General features: G+C 45.0%; 1 protein-coding gene across 6 annotated transcripts in view; it reads left to right on the top strand.

Annotated features, from left to right (window-relative positions):
* Positions 1-21,938, top strand: part of PDZD2 (PDZ domain containing 2) — a 404,359-nt gene that overhangs the window by 112,769 nt on the left and 269,652 nt on the right. For 5 of the 6 annotated variants that reach the window (XM_024981521.2, XM_024981525.2, XM_024981519.2 and 2 more), the window contains exon 2: positions 4,254-4,336. The exons of the other annotated variant lie outside the window; for it this stretch is intronic. The gene's annotated coding sequence lies outside the window, so the exon portion shown is untranslated. The remainder of the gene's footprint in view (positions 1-4,253; positions 4,337-21,938) is intronic. 6 annotated transcript variants of the gene reach the window in all.

Raw genomic sequence — 21,938 nt, 5'->3', positions numbered from 1 at the left:
CCCATTTCCAAGGGATCGTCCCAACCCAGGGATCAAACCTGAGTCTCCCGCATTATAGGCAGATTCTTTACCATCTGAGCCACCAGGGAAGCCAAAATAATCACTTGACGGTGGTGGGATGCACTCTGAATGATGCCAATAAATAAAGATAAAAAAGAATTCCACGGTAAGCTAAGCTTTAGCAGCTCTGGTTTAAGCCTTAAACTGGAGTCCATAGTGCTGGACTGCTTAGAGCCTTCAGTAAGAACGATGCCTCTAAAAAGAGCGTGCAGCAGACAGCAGTTCTCAAATGCATCTGATAATGGAACCCTCTTGAGTCCGGCGGCTCTTGTAACTGTAACTAAGTAGAACACGTCTGGCTGCTCTGTACCTGTTCCTCAGTTCAAACCTTTCTTTGTCTCATTTGATTTTTCAAAACTAGGTGACTCGCTGTCTTGTGTTCGTTTCTTCTCCCATGTGATTTTTTTTTTTTTTAAGATACTGACCCATTTTGACTATGTTTTAATAAAAGGTCCATCCACCAGCTTGAAGTCAGAGGAGGACTACTTTAAGGTTTCAAATGGCCTTATCATCTTCAGTTTTAATGATGAGGACAGAGGCCCAAAGAAATGAAATAAGTGCCTGTGGCCACGCCACCAGCCAGTCAGTGCAGAGCTGGGCAGTGTGGCCATGTAGAGCCTGCCTGCAGGCTCAGGGTTCTCCTGTGGGCACTTGCTTTTCCATGCATGATCTCCTTTGAGCCTGAGGTCATGGCTCCTGTCTTGTTCCCTGGTTTGTTCCTAACCCATACTTTTTGAGAGGATTTATTCAGGTCCCTTATGCCAACTGTTATTCAGCTATTTTTCCCTTTGTCCCATTTTGGGTAGAGAAATCCCCTGCCAAATACTTTCTGGTGACATATTTGAAGGCAGAGTAATACGCTGGGAGCAACCAGATCCACTCCTTTGGAACAGTGATTTCCTTACCAGCCTTGCCTTTTTTTACCTGTGTGATCAACGCTTCCATCTGAGTTCTCACTGCTCCTAGAGGCTTGGCTCAGCCAACAGCAAGAGAATAGCTGGTACAAGGTGCACGGAACCAGGTCCTGGAGTTAGTCTCTACCTACTAGGTGAGGTGGGCAGGGTTTCGTATCACAGGGATCTAGTAATGGCTGGCTGTGGTTCAGGCAAACAGCTGCACCAGGGTCTCCAAAGGCTGGTGGAATGCAGTGAAAGACAGGCTGGCAGGCAGCTTGCAACACACTCCAGCCATCATGGCAAGAGGCAGGGAGGCCTTTCAGATGCTACGATGAGAACTAGCAATAGATAGATTAGAACTATCTATTCTAGATAGGTGGTTAGAACTGAAAGCATGGTCAGAACTGAAGCAATGATGGGAGTCAATGGATGCCGAGTCTACAGGTACGCTGCTGAGCTGCTCTCCGATCTTTCCTGCCAAATGTAACAGGTGCATGAAGAATTACTGATGGTGCCGAGCAAGGACAGATAGTAGGCTGGACAGTTCACAGGGGCCCACAGGTAGGGAGGGCTTCCCTGGTGGCTCAGACAGTAAAGAATCTGCCTGCAATTCAGAAGTCCCAGGTTCAGTCCCTGGGTCCGGAAGATCCTCTGGAGAAAGGAATGGCTCCCCATTCTAGTATTCTTGCCTGGAGAATTCCATGGACAGAAGAGCCTGGTGGGCTACAGTCCATGGGACCGCAAAAAGTCAGACACGATTGACAGACTAACAGCACCACCGGTAGGGAGAGCTAGAGGCTGAGAACCAATAGCGCTCTCTTCTTTCCCTCATGTAACACTTGCAATCCTGATCTTCACTGTCACAGATTCTCTAAAGAGGGGGACAGTGCCTGTTTTCTTCATCTTTGTATTGGCTGAGCATAGCACTGCCCTAGAGGTGCTCAGTAAATGCTTTCAGAATGAATGAATGTGAACTGTTTCACAGTAGTAGAGATGGAATTAAATCTACACGGGATGCAATGTTCAATGAGTTTGAAATCTGGGTCCTCACATTGCTGAGGGCAGATGTGGCTGGTGAGTCCCTCCCTGACACGGTGATTTTCCAGACCCCTCAGACTTGAGTGGCTTGTGTTTGAGTCAGTGCTGACCAGGCAGCCTGGATGTGGCATGAAGCTGAACTAACCTGGATGGAAGCAAACACGGTTGACTCCCGAGGCTGCGAATGTTTCTATTTCGAGCAATTTGTCCAGTAAACATTTATCAGGCTCTGTTTCACCTCACTGAGGATAAAAGGGAAGCTTGGATCAGAATCCTAGGGGCAGATTTTGGACCAGTGGTGACATTTCTAAAATCACCAAGCAAATGTTTTCCATCTAGCCATGGTAATTCAGAATTTCAAGATCAGGAAAGGACAGCTGGTCAGACGTTAAGAAGTGCACAGCCTCGGAGTTTAAAAATAGGGCAAAAAAAATCAGTATCAACTTAATTTTGACTAATAGAGCCAGGTTTCTACCCAAGCTAGGTGCTCGGCTTTTATTTTTTAATTGTTCCTCCTGATATTTTAAAACCCTGTTGTGTTCTGATTCCCTGAGAAGTTGGGAGAGGTCCATTTTTAATGCAAAATGCAGAGCTTGGGATGTGCCTAAGTGGTCTGGGGAGTGTGGCAAGGCTCCAGTGGGGCCAGAGTCCACAGTCACAGGACGCGGCTGTGGTGAGGAACTTTGGAGTCACTTAGCTCATCAATAAGGTCCTGATTCCTGCTGATGGAAACTTGCAGACAAAATACTAATGCCTTTCAGGAAACTGGATCTGGATTTTGTTGTGTTTCTCACACCGCCCCCCTCCTTGCGCTCTGTGAAGTCTCTTACGGGTCCCCCAGTGAAGTCCTTGTAACACATCTGACCTCTTCAGTCATTTCACCAAGACTTATGCGCTCTGGCAGGCTGACGTGGACTCCTCTTTTCCAAAAGATGAAAAGCATGTCACTGAAAATATTAGTCAGGCTCAAGGAAAAGCTTTGTGAGTTTTGCATAATCACAAAGAAAGAAAAAGTAGGTCACATTTGGAGCCTGTTCTGTTGGTGGAAGAAAAAAGAGGATGAAGAAGAAGTGTCAGATGATTTAGTTTTCTCTTAGCTTCTTAAGACCAAGCGATAGTGTCAGAGGCCCCGGAGTCTGACACCACGCCCACATGCTTGAGTCTCCCCCAGGATGGAAGAAAGCATGTCCAAACTGGGCTCCGTGAGATGTGTGAGCCTCGGGGAATGGATGGAGCCAATTGGTGTATCCCTTGTGTGTGCCTCAGAGAGATTCATTGGCAGCTGCCATTTGAATGGGAAGACAGTGTTTCGGGGACTTGTCTGGGGCTGGGGGATTCATCCTGAGTGATTTCAGTCTCAGGTAACCCAGGAGGCACTCACCATTTCTAGTTCACTGACTGCAGTTGTCCGTCAGTGGGGTTAGAAATTGTAAACAGGGCTTGGCTACTCCAAAGGCGCAGAGACTGCCCTGATCTTTAGGGCTCTGGGATTCCTTGGACCGGGTCAGATTCCTTGAGAGAGGCACTCATAGCAATGGCCACCCCTGAATCGTCTGATGTGAGCCAAACTCAGTGGGTCAGAGAGCTCTACATACTTGCGTTCGGAGGAATGCTTTACGTCCAAAGTATCAAACCCGGCCAGTTTCTCTGCTGCAGCTGCAGCTTTCTTAGATTCTCAGGATTAGAAAACAAAGGCAAATATGCTGTCAGTGGCCTCAGTTCTGGGTCTTGTCTTCTGTATTTTCACTTTCTTTTGCCTACTGTTTTCATTTTTTTGTACCTCATATTTTGCAGGAGTTGTGGCCTTGAAAATTTGGCACGTGTGTAAAGAAGAGTGCATGGTTGAATCATTAGAGAAGCTTGCTGTTAAAGGAAACACTGCAGTGATGCAGTTTGTAAAGGGAAGAATTCTTTGGTTGTGACAAATAGGCACGATTTAATGAGACTGCTTGGGAATAACCTCTGAGTTTAAAGTATTTGTTGTTCATAAATTGAGACTCTCTGTGACAGTAGATGAAGTTCTGCCACTGTATATTTGACAAAAGAGGAAACAGAGAATGATATAGGGATTATCTGTGACTTTTATTATTCATGTAACTATTCAGAACTCTTGGTGGGGGGGTCTCAGTCTGTGGGTGGATGCTGCAGTATGTTTTGGTGTTTATCATGTGTGTATAGCTATCTTGTCATCCCTAAGCTTATTGAGTCAGGGCAGACTAGGTATAGGCCCTGAGTTGATTACAGTCTATTCCCTTCCAGGTCAATGGAGGTGTTTTGGCAATTCCCAGGACCACCAAAGTTGATGTAGATTTGCATTGTGTGGAGAGGCAGAGGATGAGGAGGTAAGAGTCTGGCAGGTCTGCTGTTGGATTGGCCAGGGTCCACCAACAGGAAATCGAAGTCAACAAGAAGGCGAGTGCAGGTAATGGAGCCAGGTCCAAAGTTGAAAACGATTAGATCATTTCTTCGCCAGCAAGAGCGAGGGCCATGGTAGACCAGAAAGACATGAGTGCTTCATGAAGCCAAGGTCAACAGCCTGCCAAGTCAAAGGGCGGTTGAAGCAAGAGTGGCTATGGGTAAAATGGAGAGACCTGACTCTTCCACTCACTTCTGCCTGAACTTTGTCTCACTGGGCCTTAGTTTCTTCAACCTCTTTAAAATGTGGTTATATTAGAGGAGTTAACTTTCAAACTTACTGTGTTTAAGGCACTGTAACCCTTTCTATAAAGAAGATTTTTATAAGAAAACCCTATGTGTGTGTATTAGTTACTCAGTCGTGTCTGACTCTTTGCAACCCCATGGCCTGTAGCCCACCAGGCTCTCTGTCCATGGGATTGTCTAGACAAGAACACTTGGAGTGGGTTGCCATTCCCTTTTCCAGAGGATCTTCCCAACCCAGGGATTGAACCCTGGTCTCCTACATTGCAGGCAGATTCTTTACCATTTGAGCTATAGGGAAGTCCTTCAGAAAACCCTATATACATAAAAAAAAAGTGGGTATGCTCCAGTTGGCACTGAGGGGAGCAGGACTGGGTACCAGAGCCCTAACTACATGGCCCCTGTCTTAAATATCATGGTGATTCCTTCACCTCCCAGGGACTGCATTCAAAGGTATTGGATAAATTTTTTAAATCCTTTCTAGCCCACGGGTTGGTCAATAGGATTTTGAAATCATCACTGACTTTCTTCTAAAGCTGCTCATGGGTTTCTAGAGCAGCTTTTGCCTGCAGGGCAGCCCCCTCCTGATTTTGGAAGGAGTCCTCTTCACAGGGCCTGGTCTCTCTGCCAGTCACAGGCCAACCAGAAGTTTCTGCAGGCCAGCTGAGTAACCAGAGCCAAGAGGCCCTCGACCAGACCTGGAAGGCACGGTGGACATACACATTGTCCTCTGTCTGCTTGAATAGACCCCACGGAGTGTTAGGGAGCCCTCTGTGCACCAAGCCCTCTAACCTTGTGGGAGGTGGGGAGTTTGGAGGCAGCAGGTGGGTGTTGAGATTCCCAGTCTGTGGGATTAGAAAGTGAAAGTGGTGGAGAAGCAACACCAGCAATAATACCAGCATTTACCCCACACGCAAAAGTCTCTCAAACAAGAAATATTAGAAAGGAGGAAGAAACACAGTATCATCTTACTTTCCTACAGAGACCAAGTTCAAGTTCCAAAACCAAGTCCCGCTGGGGTCAGGGATCAGTAGCCCCTTTCCTGTACGCAAAAGTTCTGTCTTAGACTTCTTTACTCATGCTCTAACAGGAGCTCAAGTTTCATTCAAACTACACAGTTGGTAAAAATAAATAAATAAAATCCCTTACACTGTATATTCACAAAATGCTTTTTACTTAAAAAAAACACAAAAATCTATACAGTCAGAAATTCAGAGTCTTCTGACATACTTGATACAATCAAGGGAGAAAACCTGAACTTCAATATTAATACCTGGACTGTTGTCCCAGCTCTGCTCCAAGCTGAGTGACTTTGGGCAAATCACTTGGGCTTTCCGTGCCTGGGTTGATGCCTGATAAACTGAAAGAACACCCAACCATAGCAAGGAGACAGTGAAGCACTAGCTGTGAACTTTGAGAGTGGTCGCCCTGCTCTGTAAATCTACTGGAATGGTCAGTATGCAGCAGGTGAACACAGATATGAATACCTGGAGGGGTGGTGTGGTCCCATCTACAGAGCATGGGGTCACCTGGGCCAAGACTGCTGATCTCCCCCGCTGGTCACTGCTCTTCTGTTAAATCACCAGTACCAGCTTTGTGCCCAGGGCAGGAGCCAGTCTCCCCGCCCCCTCAACAATGGCTGAGTTTGGGCTCCAGCACCTGGAGCCTGACGCCCACTCGCCTGGCCTCCTTACTTGGCATTCTGCCTGCCTGGGACTAGGGGAGTAGTTTGGAATTTCAGCAGCACCCTATGCAGGCAATAAAAACCTAGGAGGTCAGAGAAGGAGGAAATTTAAAGAGAAGGAAGGAGAGGAAAGGAGTGAGTCAGAAAGCTCTGAAGGGAAAGGAACTGCTCCCTTTGCCAGAAGGTTGGTTATTATATGAAGAATACATATTCACTGTAGGAAAAATATAAAGTAAAGGAAGATAAAAGAACTTGTTAGTCACATCACCTGGAATTAATACAGTTAATATTTTAGCTATTTTACTTTGTGGCTTTTTACATACACACACACACACCATTGTGTACATAAATAGACCTTTAAATGAAGAGGATCATAGTTCTGTACTGGTAGATGTCTTACGAGTGCCTGGAGGAGAGGCCATCACAATTGGAGCATTTGCCAATTTCCATGGTGTAAATGCTTCCACCGTAGCTGATTTCCAGCTACCAACGTGATGTCAACCACCTTGCAAAATTCCTGATAATTTACCATTCAGCTTTTGGGGACCAGCAAGAGCACACCACTGACCAAGTTTTGTTTTCTAATTAGTCTTGCCTCACTCACAATATAGGCCAAAAGTCCTTATGCTTAAATGTTTGAAAGTTGTATTTATCAAATTACCTATTTTTTGAAACAGTACTGTTTCCTTTTTGGAATTTAGAGCTGGATCACTTTCTATGCCACTAGTTGTAAATGGTGCCTATAGTTAGACTTTGCCTATTTCTCGTGTTCTGGCGATCCTTATGTGAGTGGGGAGTGGACCCCAACTTTATTAGATGGGAGGTACAGAAATGTAGTTGGAAAAAAAAAAAAAGATTAATGTGATCATGCAAATGATGACCTGGAACTGATTCTGCAGCCCACTCTCCCAGGACGGATTTGACTTAATGGAGGCAATTTTCTCCTTTGCAATCCTTCTCCTCAGCCCAGCAGCTCAGCTCTAGACTTGTCACTCATTTTTTTTTTTTTTTTTTTTCTTTTTTGGATGGAAATTGGTGCTCCTCCTGTCTGTCAGATGAAAATGGGCTGCAACTGTTTGGCCCACGTCAAACCCACTAATCAGGTCCATGTTTTCCTTGTTGAATGGGAGCTTTGGGGAATTGCAAGGGGCAGAGGGAGTGGAGGGCCGCAGTCACACAGCAGCAGAGTGTGAGTTGTTTTCATCTCCCACTTGGCTCCACGTTGAGCTGGTGGACTCTTACATCTATGGTAAGAGTCAGCTAGGTGGAAAAAGTAGTTGGTGCCAAAGCTCTCCCACACTGGAGTTTAAATTGCCTTCGAAGAGGCTGAGCTTTGTGAGCTTCTGATAATAAACCTGGCTCTCCCAGGCAGGCCTGGTGAGTTCAGACAGGGAGTTTCCAGGTAAGACTGGATAGGTGTGGGCAGTGGGGTGTTGTAAGTGGGCCCTGGGCCACGGGGAGTCCGTTGCTGCAGTTCTATGAAGGGAAGGCTTAGCCTTGGCCTCCACCTCTGGAGTGTGAATATTTGTTTTTGTTCAGTTGTTAAGTCGTGTCCAACACTTTATGACCCCATAGACTGCAGCATGCCAGGCTTCCCTGTCCTTCACTATCTCCTGGAGTTTGCTCAAACTCATGTCCATTGAGTCAATGAGGGAAGAAGTCAAACCTTGACTTCTAGCCCCAGGTCTGTCCAATTCCTTGGGTCATCTCTGACTCCTTTATCCCTTTCCCCACCAACCTGATACCGAGTGGTCACCTAGACTGGGCAACTCTGCCTCTGGTCCAAGAAGCTACTCCCACCTGGTCCCCACTGCCTTGATCCAGATGTTCATATATCACCAGAACCATGAGGACAGTCTTGTAATAGGCCTTCCTGATGGCTAGTCTCAGCCTATAAAAATGCCATCCATATCTCTAAACACACACACACACATTTTTAAAATCATCACTGTAATATATGTTCACAAGAATTTAAAAAATGCAGATGTTCAAAGGTGAAAAACCACTCATGGACTTAACTTCCTTGAGGTAAAAACAGTTATCATTTTTGTGAATATCCCTCAAAGAGATTGTTTAGGAATGAAAATATTCAAAACTACTTTGCAACTTCTTCTTCACATATTTTAGTGAACATTTTTGCATATTGATACTTCTCTAGAATGAAATCACAAATTTGGTGATATCTTTTCCTTGCTTAAATAATTCTATAAATAGCCCCCCACTCACCCCCCAAACAACCAAAATCCATTGGCTACATGTGGAAGGTCAAATTCCTTGGAACAGGAGGGAAGGTCAAACATAACCAGCCTCACCCACCAGCCCCGACTCTCTCTCTATGCCACCATTTTTTTGCCTGAATGCAAAGCCTGCGTGTTTACTCTGAGAATTCCATATGAATTGGCTTGTGTATATGACTTCTACCTCCCCCATTTCCCACTTTGTGAATTCTTTCATTCTTTAAGATTTATCTTAAATTATGTATGTGTCTGTCCCTAGGAAAACTGGGAATCTCTTGAGGGCAGAAACAGAACTTGGTTTGTATTTTTAGCAACTTGTGGTCATGCCTGGCACAGGGCAGTAGGCACTCGGTAAATATTTATGGAATGAATTGGCCTCGCTTTGGCATGTCTGTTTTTATCCTCTTGCCAGTTCCATGCGTTGGTTTGTATTAGTGTCCATGATTAATCCAATATTGTAGTTTCTTTTCCTCCTTTACTGTGTCTATGTCTTAACCACATTCAAATAAGAGCCCCTGGCTTGGAGCCATTCACTTCTTTAGTTGTGTCATTGCTGGTGGATTTAAGATGTCATTAGTTTCTAGTGGCTTTACCATACTATTTTGGAATCCCTGAGACGCAAACTCACTTTTTCAGAGTCAACAGCCCAGAGTCAGCCCTCTTCTGAAGAACTGATGTATAGGTTTATGGAAATGCTTGAAACAGGAGAAGGTAGTAGAGTTTACGAAGTGGGAGCCCCAAGCCAGGGGGCTAACTCAACGCTCAGAGGAGGTGAAGGGGGCAGGAAACGTCAAGGGCATTAAGAGCAGAGTGTAATATAATTGGCCCAGAGCTCTGGCCATGAGCTGTGGGATTCAGTACCTTAAAGATGCCTGAGGGACTCTGGCCTCTGCCTGTGCTTCAGAGAAAAATGTATGTTAGTTCAGACATCACGTGCTGTTTCTTGTGGATCTGAAGATGCTTAAATATGAAGGTTTCACCTGAGGGAGGAGTAAACTTATTTTCAACAGTTCATCAACAAACATTAAACTAGAGCTATTTTTATTCAAACTCATAGAAAAGGGAAAACTAATCAATTCCACTCCTACTGTGGGCAATATCCATAGAGAAATAAGGATGAGCAAATGTCTGCCCTTTGGATGGAAGTCGAGACAGATAGATCCACATTTATTGCTGCGAATCTCAGAATTTTAAATGTCTGCCTTTGACTTTCCCTTTTAATAGAAGCTGCAAGAGCGACTTCACTTTCACTTTTCACTTTCATGCATTGGAGAAGGAAATGGCAACCCACTCCAGTATTCTTGCCTGGAGAATCCCAGGGACAAGGGAGCCTGGTGGGCTGCCGTCTATGGGGTCACACAGAGTCGGAGACAAATGAAGCGACTTAGCAGCAGCAGCAGCAGCAGCAAGTGCATACCCAAGTAGTAAAGATCCTATCCAAACCAGCTTCAAGAGGAAGAATATTCAGTGGTTCTCTAGTGTCCACAGTGTCTTCAAGTCCCAACTCTGTAGTCGCTCTCACTCTGCCTTCCTCAGCATCAAGCTTCATTTCAGGCTAATATCAAGATGGCAGCATCAATCTAGCCATCCAACCCAGTCCTGATGGTATCCAGAGGAAGAAGAGGGACCAGCAATTCTTGGCACTTTGTCTTAGGAGTTAGGTGAGGTTTTCTAGAAGACCCCTGGAAAGTTTCACCTCATGACTCAATCACAGTATTGGGTCACCTGCCCAGTCCTGAAACCATTGCTGGCCAGGAGAGGGTGTTACCAATGATCAGTTACATCCATCTTTAGAGCTGAGGTACCTACTTTATGGATGAATCCCTGAGCAAAATCAGAATTCTGTTAGGGAGTGAAAAAGAAGGAATGGACGCTGGGTAGACAGTCAACTCCAACTCAAAACAAGCCACAGAGTTGGTTGCCAACTGTATACTCTAGTGACTTCCAGGTTTTTAGTTGGTGCATTCAAACAAAGTCTAACCTAGAAAAATAAATGAACTGATAAAATCAGAGCAGTTGTGGTTGTAAATCTACCCAAGATTGTGGTCATAAGACCATTGTTTGACAATCACAAGTTGAGTACTTCTTGTGTTTACATCAAATTTTTCTTTATTCCTGTCTCCTTTCATCCTTACAACACAGTTGTACTATATGGGAAAAGAGGTCAGCTGGCCAGAGAGGACCAGTATTTACAGACTCCAGGGAAGCAGGGCTTTCAAGGAAGACATCTGGGCTGGGAGTAACAGGCTGGGCCCATGAGACCAGGGGTGAGGTGACAGGGAGCTGGGAAGAGAAGTTTTCCTGAGTAGGGTAATAAACTGCGGTTCGGGGCTGATTCATTCATTCTGCCTGCCTAGTGTGTGTGGCCCTGGCCCATGGGTGATGTTTTCATCCAGAAGGAAGTGAAAGGCCTGTTGAGGTGGGAGCAGAGATGCTGGGTAGCACTGATTCACAGAGGGCAGAGAAGGCATGCAGGCCAAAGGCTCTAAGATCTTCACTTTGAGATGGGGTAGGTATAGGTTTGCCATGTAAAATACAGAATGTCTAGTTAAACCTGAAAATCAGATAAACAATGAGTACAAATTTCAGTATAAATATGTCCCAAATATTGCATTTTTCTTGTTCAGTCACTAAATCATGTCTGACTCTTTGAGACCCCATAGACTGCAGCACATCATGCTTCCCTGTCCTTCACTATCTCCCAGAGTTTGCTGAAATTCATGTCCATTGAGTCAGTGATGCTATCTAACCATATATTAAGATGTACTACATACTTGGCCAATACCAAAGAAAGGCAATGCCAAAGAATATTCAGACTACCACACGATTGGCACTCATCTCACACACTAGTAAAGTAATGCTCAAAATTCTCCAAGCCAGGCTTCAACAGTACATGAACCGAGAACTTACAGATGTTCAAGCTGGATTTAGAAAAGGCAGAGGAACCAGAGATCAAATTTCCAACATCTGTTGGATCATAGAAAAAGCAAGAGAATTCCAGAAAATGCCTACTTCTGCTTTATTGACTACGCCAAAGCCTTTGACTGTGTGGATCACAACAAACTGTGGAAAATCCTTCAAGAGATGGGAGTACCAGAGCACCTTACCTGGCTCCTGAGAAATCTGTGTACAGGTTAAGAAGCAACGTTAGAACCAGACATGAAACAATGAACTGGTTCCAAATTGTGAAAGAAGTATGTCAAGGCTGTATATTGTCACCCTACTTATTTAACTTCTATGCAGAGTACATCATGAGAAATGCTGGGCTGGATGAAGCACAAGCTGGAATCAAGATTGCCGGGAGAAATATCTATAACCTCAGATATGCAGATGACACCACCCTTATGGCAGAAAGTAAAGAACTAAAGAGCCTCTTGATGAAAGTGAAAGAGGAGAATGAAAAAGTTGGCTTCAAATTCAACATTCAAAAAACTAAGATCTGGTCCCATCACTTCATGGCAAATACATGGGGTAACAATGGAAACAGTGACAGACTTTATTTTCTTGGGCTCCAAAATCACTGCAGATGGTGACTGCAGCCATGACATTAAAAGACACTCACTCCTTGGAAGAAAAGCTATGACAAACCTAGACAGCATATGAAAAAGCAGAGATATTACTTTGCCAACAAAGGTCCATATGGTCAAAGCTATGGTTTTTTCCAGTAGTCATGTATGGATGTGAGAGTTGGACTATAAAGAAAGCTGAGCACCAAAGAATTGATGCTTTTGAATTGTGGTGTTGCAGAAGGCTCTTGAGAGTCCCTCAGACTGCAAGGAGATCCCAGAAGTGGGATTGTTGGATCATATGGTAACTAGACTTTTCATTTTTTAAGAAACTTCCATACTGTTCTCTGAAGTAGCTGCACCAATTTACATTCCCACCAACAATGTAGGAGGATTCCCTTTTTTCCACACCATTCTCAGTGTTTGTTATTTGTAGACTTTTTAATAATGGCCATTCTGACTGGTGTGAGGTGATACCTCACTGTAGTTTTGATTTGCATTTCTCTAATAACTAGTAATGCTAGCATCCTTTCATGGCATACTATATACTCTTATTTGCTAAATCTAGCAGCCCTACATGGATAAGAAATGAGGGGCTCCTGAAACATCTAGATGGGGTTGACTTTCTTTCCATGGTCTCCATTCTGAGTCACGGTGTAGTGGCACCTCTTGTTCTACTCGACAAATAGTTTCAAAGCCCTATTACCTCAGAATTACCTGAAACACTTGTTAAAAATGAAATGAGGGGGCTTTCATGAAATGCTTGTTAAAGGCCTCCCTGATAGCTCAGTTGGTAAAGAATCCGCCTGCAATGCAGGAGACTCTAGTTCGATTTCTAGGTCAGGAAGATCTCCTGGAGAAGGGATAGGCTACCCACTCCAGTATTCTTGGACTTCTCTCATGGCTCAGCTGGTGAAGAATCCGCCTGCAGTGTGGTAAACCTTGGTTCAATCCCTGGACAGGGAAGATCCCCTGGAGAAGGAAACAGTTACCCACTCCAGTATTCTGACCTGGAGAATTCCATGGACTGTTTAATCCATGGGGTTGCAAAGAGTCGGCCATGACTGAGCAACTTTCACTTGTTAAAAATGCAGATATCTGAAAAATACCGTGGCCTCCAGTGATTCTGACACTGGACCCAGCTATGGAAGACTACTTCAGATTTTAAGTTTCTGCGGGTGAGGGGTCCTTTTGTTTATTACAGTCAATAAATATTTGTTAAAAGTACGAGTGAATGAATGAATGATTCATCCCTGAGGAATCCTCATTGGCTTAATCTTGCTTGTCTTGTGGAACCCAAGAACCTCAGGAGCACAGGCATCTTTCTTTCCATTTCTTTTCTGGTCGTGAGAGTCATGGGAAAGAACTTGGGTGTGAGGCGAAATGGAGAGAGACTTGGAGAGCAGAGAACAGGAATGAGACAAGACAGAGCAGGGAGAGCAGAGCCCACGGCAGGGGGCTGGCCAGACACGGGGCAAGAGTGTGTGCGTGGGGAGATGGGCCAAGTTTTTAATCACCTCCTCAGGCAAAGAGACTTGCGATTTCAAGTTGAGAACAGGTCCTCAGTTATTTTCACAGGATTCCTTTAGAGTCTGACTTGGCACGTACTCAGCTTCGCAGAGGGAATGACCAGGATGCTTAAAGCATGTTGGAAGTGCTTCAGTGGAACGTGGTGGGTGGCAGGTAATGGCCGTTTTGCTAATCTTGATAATTCCCCACTTCAGCAGGGTACCTCAGAGCATCTTTCCCACAGCACGTATCTCTGCAGGCTTAGCTGTGGGGAGACTAGATTACTGTCCTGAAACATTAAACCCGTAATGGACCCAGCCATCTACAGGTCTCCCAAATGGATGTGCCCCAGTGCCCACATTTCCTCCAATGCAGAGAATCACAAAGGAGCTTTTGGTTCCAATTTTTCCGGCGAGAGCCTCTGCCTGATGGCTGAGAACCTGCTTCCAATCCCAAGTGAAAGTCTGCCGGGTGATGTCATGGACACCTAGCTCTCTGTCTGCCGACTGAATCGAAGGTCCCTTCTCAATCTGCTCCCCCATCTGTGTAGCAGGGATGCTGCCACTGGGCCTCAGGGCTATGGGAAATGCTCAAGCCATCTGGAATCTCAGCAGCATAAGGCTCCTCGGCAGGGCTCTGGGTCAAGGCAATGAGGAGAACATTGACTCCCCTGGTTCTTTTCCTTGTGATTTTGGTTCCGTCCCTCCTGCCCTCGCTTCGCCCAAGCTCTCCTGCACACCAGTCCAGGCAGACCAAAGCTGTGCTGCAGAGGGCCTGCTGAGTGATGGCTTCGTGACCCCCCTGTAGTTTGGTTAAATCTGGAAGGTTTCCTTGGTTCCTGGGGGCAACCGTGAGACCCCTGTCCTGCAACCCTTACCTTAGAAATAAAGAAGACAAATTTCTCTGTTAAGAATTAAACTAGTAAATTACATCATACACGGTTGAATAGCCAGCCTCAAAAATACCCAAGTTAGGAAATTGTCCATAAAAACATATAGAATCACAGGGATCTTGGGGAGGATGGACTAAAATATTATTTCGCTCATAATTGAGAAAACAGAAATCATACCATACTGATGTTGTGGTGGGTGGTTAAGAGTTTAGTTGGCTAAGCCGTATCTGACTCTTGCAACCCCATGGACTGTAGCCCGCCAGGCTCCTGTGTCCATGGGATTTCCCAGGCAAGAATACTGGAGTTGTTTGCCATTTTCTTCTCCAGGGCATCTTCCTAACACAGGAATGAAATGCATGTCTCCTGCTTGGCAGGCTGATTTTTTTACCACTCAGCCACCTGGGAAGCCACTCTGGTTGGGAGAAAAGAGTGTAAATTGAAGGGCTGTAGTTAGTGTAGAGAGTAGGGAAAAAACCTTCCAGGAGCCACATGTGGGCGATACCTTTTCAGATTTGGGGAGGACAGTCTTGGCTCTGTGGGCAGTTTCCTTGTCTAAGCCCAGGTGGGGGCAGGAAAGAGTGCCTTGGCAGGAGAGCCCTCCGATGCTCACCTGGTTCCCCTTGTTCTAAAATTTGCCTTCCTCTGCCTCTTGCCTTCAGGAAAAACAGGCATTAATCAGGTTGTTGCAAACATCCTGCCCACTTAATAACTATATTTCCAACTGAAAGTTAATAGATGAGCATCCTTGCTGGGAACTGTATGTCCGTATCTTTCAATGTGCTGACAGAATTCATGTATCCAAGCCTTGGAACCTAAAGAAATGGATGGTGGAAGGTTGACCAAGATCAGGCTCACCTTGTGTGTCTCCCTGGCCCACCGGTGGCCTTCCCCAGCCACACCTTTTAACTGTGCCCATGCCCCTGGACGTTAGCCCAGACACAGCATCAGCAGGATCTTAGACAGTGGGTCCCACCTCTTTGTTTCCCCAGGCTTCTCCCCAAGGCCATCATGTCCAGAGTAGAGTTTGATGATTTGTTGATTTCCGGCTTGTTTCCTTTCCATTTCTACAACTTTTGGTCTTACTTTCTCTCTACTTCACTTTTCTCCTGTTATGGAATTAAGTCCTCTGGACCCTGCTCAGGCCCTAGCCTGGCTGAGGCTTTCTTCTCTGCCACGTAGAGGTCTCTTTTCCCATCCTGGTTCAAGCAGCTGAATAACGAAACTGAAGCTGAGATCCACACAATACAAGTGTTATTCGGTGGCTAAGGAATGGAGAAGGGGGACTAAGTTCACAGATCAACTTTTCATCCATGGGGTGAGAGAGATTTAATTTTAAAGAATGAAGACAAAAGGCGGAGGAGTGAGGCTGATGGTGGAGAGGCATGTACACTAGTCTAACTCAGATGACCATTATATCTACTACTGTGGGCAGGAATCCCTCAAAAGAAATGGAGTAGCCATCATAGTCAACAAAAGAGTCCAAAATGCAGTACTTGGATGCAATCTCAAAAACGACAGAATGATCTCTGTTCATTTCCAAGGCAAACCATTCAATATCACAGTAATTCAAGTCTATGCCCCAGTAATGCTAAAGAAGCTGAAGTTGAACGGTTCTATGAAGACCTACAAGACCTTTTAGAACTTAAACCCAAAAAAGATGTCCTTTTCATTATAGGGGACTGGAATGCAAAAGTAGGAAGTCAAGAAACACCTGGAGTAACAGGCAAATTTGGCCTTGGAATACAGAATGAAGCAGGGCAAAGACTAATAGAGTTTTGCCAAGAAAATGCACTGGTCATAACAAACACCCTCTTCCAACAACACAAGAGAAGACTCTACACATGGACATCACCAGATGGTCAACACCAAAATCAGATTGATTCTATTCTTTGCAGCCAAAGATGGAGAAGCTCTATACAGGCAACAAAAACAAGACCGGGAGCTGACTGTGGCTCAGATCATGAACTCCTTATTGCCAAATTCAGACTTAAATTGAAAAAGTAGGGAAAACCACTAGACCATTCAGGTATGACCTAAATCAAATCCCTTATGATTATACAGTGGAAGTGAGAAATAGATTTAAGGGCCTAGATCTGATAGATAGAGTGCCTGATGAACTATGGAATGAGATTTGTGACATTGTACCGGAGACAGGGATCAAGACCATCCCCATGGAAAAGAAATGCAAGAAAGCAAAATGGCTGTCTGGGGAGGCCTTACAAATAGCTGTGAAAAGAAGAGAAGCAAAAAGCAAAGGAGAAAAGGATAGATATACCCATTTGAATGCAGAGTTCCAAAGAAGAGCAAGAAGAGATAAGAAAGCCTTCCTCAGTGATCAATGCAAAGAAATAGAGGAAAACAACAGAATGGGAAAGACTAGAGATCTCTTCAAGAAAATTAGAGATACCAAGGGAACATTTCATGCAAAGATGGGCTTGATAAAGGACAGAAATGGTATGGACCTAACAGAAGCAGAAGATATTAAGAAGAGGTGGCAAGAATACACAGAAGAACTGTACAAAAAAGATCTTCATGACCCAGATAATCACGATGGTATGATCACTGATCTAGAGCCAGACATCCTGGAATGTGAAGTCAAGTGGGCCTTAGAAAGCATCACTACGCACAAAGCTAGTGGAGGTGATGGAATTCCAGTTGAGCTGTTTCAAATCCTGAAAGATGATGCTGTGAAAGTGCTGCCCTCAATATGCCAGCAAATTTGGAAAACTCAGCAGTGGCCACAGGACTGGAAAAGGTCAGTTTTCATTCCAATCCCAAAGAAAGGCAATGCCAAAGACTGCTCAAACTACCACACAATTGCACTCATCTCACACACTAGTAAAGTAATGCTCAAAATTCTCCAAGCCAGGCTTTAGCAGTACATGAACTGTGAACTTCCTGATGTTCAAGCTGGTTTTAGAAAAGGCAGAGGAACCAGAGATCAAATTGCCAATATCCAGTGGATCATGGAAAAAGCAAGAGAGTTCCAGAAAAACATCTATTTCTGCTTTATTGACTATGCCAAATCCTTTGACTGTGTGGATCACAATAAACTGTGGAAAATTCTAAAAGAGATGGGAATACTAGACCACCTGATCTGCCTCTTGAGAAACCTGTATGCAGGTCAGGAAGCAACAGTTAGAACTGGACATGGAACAACAGACTGGTTCCAAATAGGAAAAGGAGTACGTCAAGGCTGTATATTGTCACCCTGCTTATTTAACTTATATGCAGAGTACATCATGAGAAACGCTGGACTGGAAGAAGCACAAGCTGGAATCAAGATTGCTGGGAGAAATATCAATAACCTCAGATATGCAGATGGCACCACCCTTATGGCAGAAAGTGAAGAGGAACTAAAAAGCCTCTTGATGAAAGTGAAAGTGGAGAGTGAAAAAGTTGGCTTAAAGCTCAACATTCAGAAAACAAAGATCATGGCATCCAGTCCCATCACTTCATGGGAAATAGATGGGGAAACAGTGGAAACAGTGTCAGACTTTACTTTTCTGGGCTCCAAAATCACTGCAGATGGTGACTGCAGCCATGAAATTAAAAGATGCTTACTCCTTGGAAGGGAAGTTATGACCAACCTAGATAGCATATTCAAAAGCAGAGACATTACTTTGCCAACAAAGGTCCATCTAGTCAAGGCTATGGTTTTTCCTGTGGTCATGTATGGATGTGAGAGTTGGACTGTGAAGAAGGCTGAGCGCCGAAGAATTGATGCTTTTGCACTATGGTGTTGGAGAAGACTCTTGAGAGTCCCTTGGACTGCAAGGAGATCCAACCAGTCCATTCTGAAGGAGAACAGCCCTGGGATTCTTTGGAGGGAGTGATGCTAAAGCTGAAACTCTAGTAGTTTGGCCACCTCAAGCGAAGAGTTGACTCATTGGAAAAGACTCTGATCCTGGGAGGGATTGGGGGCAGGAGGAGAAGGGGACGACAGAGGATGAGATGGCTGGATGGCATCACTGACTCGATGGACGTGAGTCTGGGTGAACTCTGGGAGTTGGTGATAGACAGGGAGGCCTGGTGTGCTGCGATTCATGGGGTCACAAAGAGTCGGACATGACTGAGCGACTGAACTGAACTGAACTGAACCAGGGAAGGGCTAGGGCTTTCTCAAGTAGTGGAGTTTCACCCTCTTACTATTTTTTTCTGATCCTTAATGTCCATTTAATACACCTGTTGACTTAAAAGATAGTCACAACATAGAAACTGAAAGTTATTATTTGGTGGAAATTTTTAAGACTTCAAGCCCTGAAGACAGTTTCTCAAGTGACCCTGAGAGAACTGTTGGAGGTGGGTGGGGAGGGGGATGTTCCATGGTGAGGGGTGTGTTCCGGGGCTGGGGAAGGATCAGGTTAGACAAAAGTTTGCAACAAAGGAGGCAAGTAGTCTTCAGGTGATGTTCACATCAAAGATTATTGTTAATTAAGGAAAGCCAGATATCTCAAATTAAGGAATTTAGCACTGTTCTGTATGTGGGAGGATTCAAGTGTCTGGGCTTACTGAAATCATTCCTTTCATATGCATTTCAGCTATCTGGGGCCAGCATCCTGCTCTTGGCTTTTCACGTCCTTAGAGTGACTGTAAAGGACAGCTGCTGGATCGCAGGCATTGTTCTCCTTTTTGGGCACTCTCAGGGCTCAGAAATTCACATTTGGAGGCCCGAAATCACTGGTGGCTGTGACATCCTTGTTTACTGACATGACAGGAAACACTCAATTTCACTTGCTAATATAGTAAGGTTAACATATGATGAGACTCAGAGTCTGTTGGAGGTCAAATTGGTCACCATCTTGGTCCCAGCTGGTTCCATCTGGTTTTTTGGTTGGTAACTTCCTTTCTTATCTCTGGACCCTTTAACTTAAAGATTTATGTTGTGTGTATTAGTCATTCAGTCATGTCTGACTCTTTGCAACCCCATGAACTGTAGCTCGCCAGGCTCCTCTGTCCATGGAATTCTCCAGGCAAGGATACTAGAATGGGTTGCCATTCCCTTCTCCAGGGGATCTTCCCAACCCAGGGATAGAACCTGGATTTCCTGCATTGCAGGCAGATTCTTTACCATCTGAGCCACCAGGGAAGCCCTTATAAAGATTTATGTTAATTCCTGCTAAAGATGGGGATTCACTGGTTTTGAGCAAAGACCTGGGGCAATTTTGGAAACACACCCACTGTTGTTGAACCCAAGGTCGTGGGCCTAACACACAGAAACAGAGTTTGGAGCAGGAAAGGTTTACTGTAGGGCCAAGCAAGGAGAATGGGTGACTCATGCTCAAAAGAGTTTAAAGGCTTTAGGGTGTATGATCTTCCTCTGATTGGTTGGTGGGGAGATAACTGGGTGGTGCTCTAGGAATCTAAACCATCAGCCTTCTGGTTCCAACCAGTCTGGGGTCCAGACTTGTGCTCAGCCTGACGTTCCCATCCTCCCTCTGGGTGCGACCCTAGTTCCTGCAGAAGAACTCAGAGATTTATATCAGACTGTTATGTATGTTCCTTCAGGAGGAACTCTGAGTCCTGTGACTCTATTGTTCTAATTATTAACTGTTTGAATCTGCCCTCTGAAACTCAGGGAAGGCCTAGGAGGCTGATGTCTTTTTCCTACAAATAAGAATTGGGGACACAGAAAAGCTTTTGTATGCTGGAGGGTCCCACAGGGTCCTGCTTGGTTTCACTGCCCTTTAAAGACCAGGATGGTGCACGAGCAGCCTTGGGGTTCACTGCGAGCCCAGGGACTGGTGTATCACATGCCTTCACAATCTTCCCTTAATTCTGGTGTTCTGCCTGCAAGAGGTCAAATGAGGATTCCTTTCCTGTCACTCCATGGATGTTGACTTGCCTTCTCATGACCATTGTCTGAACCTTTCCCACAGTGAAGCCTGGGAAAAGGGGCTGCTTCTCAGAGAGACGCAGGGGCTGAACCTTTGTGCTCTGTGATCTCTTGGTTTCCTCTGAGGATACTGTCCTTGCACCAGGCCCTCTAGCCTGGACTCCTGCAAGCAGTCTGGGAGGGGAGGGAGTGGAGGCCAGTCTGTGCACAACTTAGGCTCTTGCCAAATTGGAAAGTCTGCAGGTCCTCAATGGAAACACCGGATTTCCTCTTGTTCCATGGCCCTCATGCCCCACACCCACCCATCCCAGGCAAGTTCCTTCCCTCTTCCTGAATGCTGGTTCTTTCTGTGGCTCCAGGGAGCTTTTATTCAGTAGGCTGTATTTCTTCTTATCTTCCATAAGAACTGAACTGTTGTTACAGGCACGTGAAGTAAACCACCCAGGGCCCACCCCCGCCTCCCGCCAGCTCCTCCCTTTGTCTCAGCAAACACTCAAAATCTGATAAAGCAATTTGGCCTATCTTTTCTGCAGTTTAAAACTTCCATGTGTTGTATACATGCTTCTTAATGAGACTAGCAACTCCATCCGACTTGCTAACTCAGCTCCAATGCCCAACAAGGTGCTGGAACTGGAAGGAAACTTTATAGAACTGCCTCATTTAACAGATAAGGAAACTGAGCCCCAAAGACGCTAAAAGACTTGCCTGGGGACCCACAGTTAGCCAACGGGAAAGACTGAGGGCAGAAGCAGAAGAGGGCATCAGAGGATGAGATGGCTGAATGGCATCACTGATGCAATGGACATGAACTTGGGCAAACTTCAGGAGATGGTGAAGGACAGGAGGCCTGGTGTGCTGCACACAGGGTTGCAAAGAGTCGGACACAACTGGGCATTTGAACGACAACAATGGGAGAGTGTATCACTGGCTGTTAGAAAATACTTGAGTCGTTTTTAATAAACAGTGAGGTCAGATTCTATGCAATTGGTTGCTAGACATTTAAATATAGTAAGATTATTTACCCAAAAGTCTAAACACTAGAAGCATCTAAAAAAGTACAGTTGTTCTGAAAGAAACAACTGTAAAGTAACTACTCATTAAAAAAGAATAAGTCCAGTGAACTTGAGGAACTTATTATATGCATGCTATATGTTCATGGTGTCAACTAGAAAAGATGTACAACTTGAGCGTTGTGACTTAAGTTTTATTTGGGGCAAAATAAGGACTGCAGCCCAGGAGGCAGCACCTCAGATAGCTCTGAGAGACTGCTCCCCAGCTGCAGTGGGGGGAGGGCAATATATACGGTTTTGGTAAAGAGGGAGTTCAGTACCATGAAGCACTCATTTTACAAAAGGTCTATTGTTAGTCATGAGGATCTGATGTCACCATGAAGGGATTTGGTGCTTCTCTAGATATATGCAGAATACATAATGAGAAAGCTGGACTGGATGAAGCACACACTGGAATCAAGATTGCCAGGAGAAATATTGATAATGTCGGATATGCAGATGACACAACCCTTATGGCAGAAAGTGAAGAAGAACTAAAGAGCCTCTTGATGAAAGTGAAAGTGGAGAGTGAAAAAGTTGGCTTAAAGCTCCACATTCAGAAAACGAAGATCA

The sequence above is a fragment of the Bos taurus genome, chromosome 20, assembly GCF_002263795.3.
Source record: "Bos taurus isolate L1 Dominette 01449 registration number 42190680 breed Hereford chromosome 20, ARS-UCD2.0, whole genome shotgun sequence".
Classification (NCBI taxonomy): domain Eukaryota; kingdom Metazoa; phylum Chordata; class Mammalia; order Artiodactyla; family Bovidae; genus Bos; species Bos taurus.
This window is presented reverse-complemented; position numbering and strand designations above follow the sequence as displayed.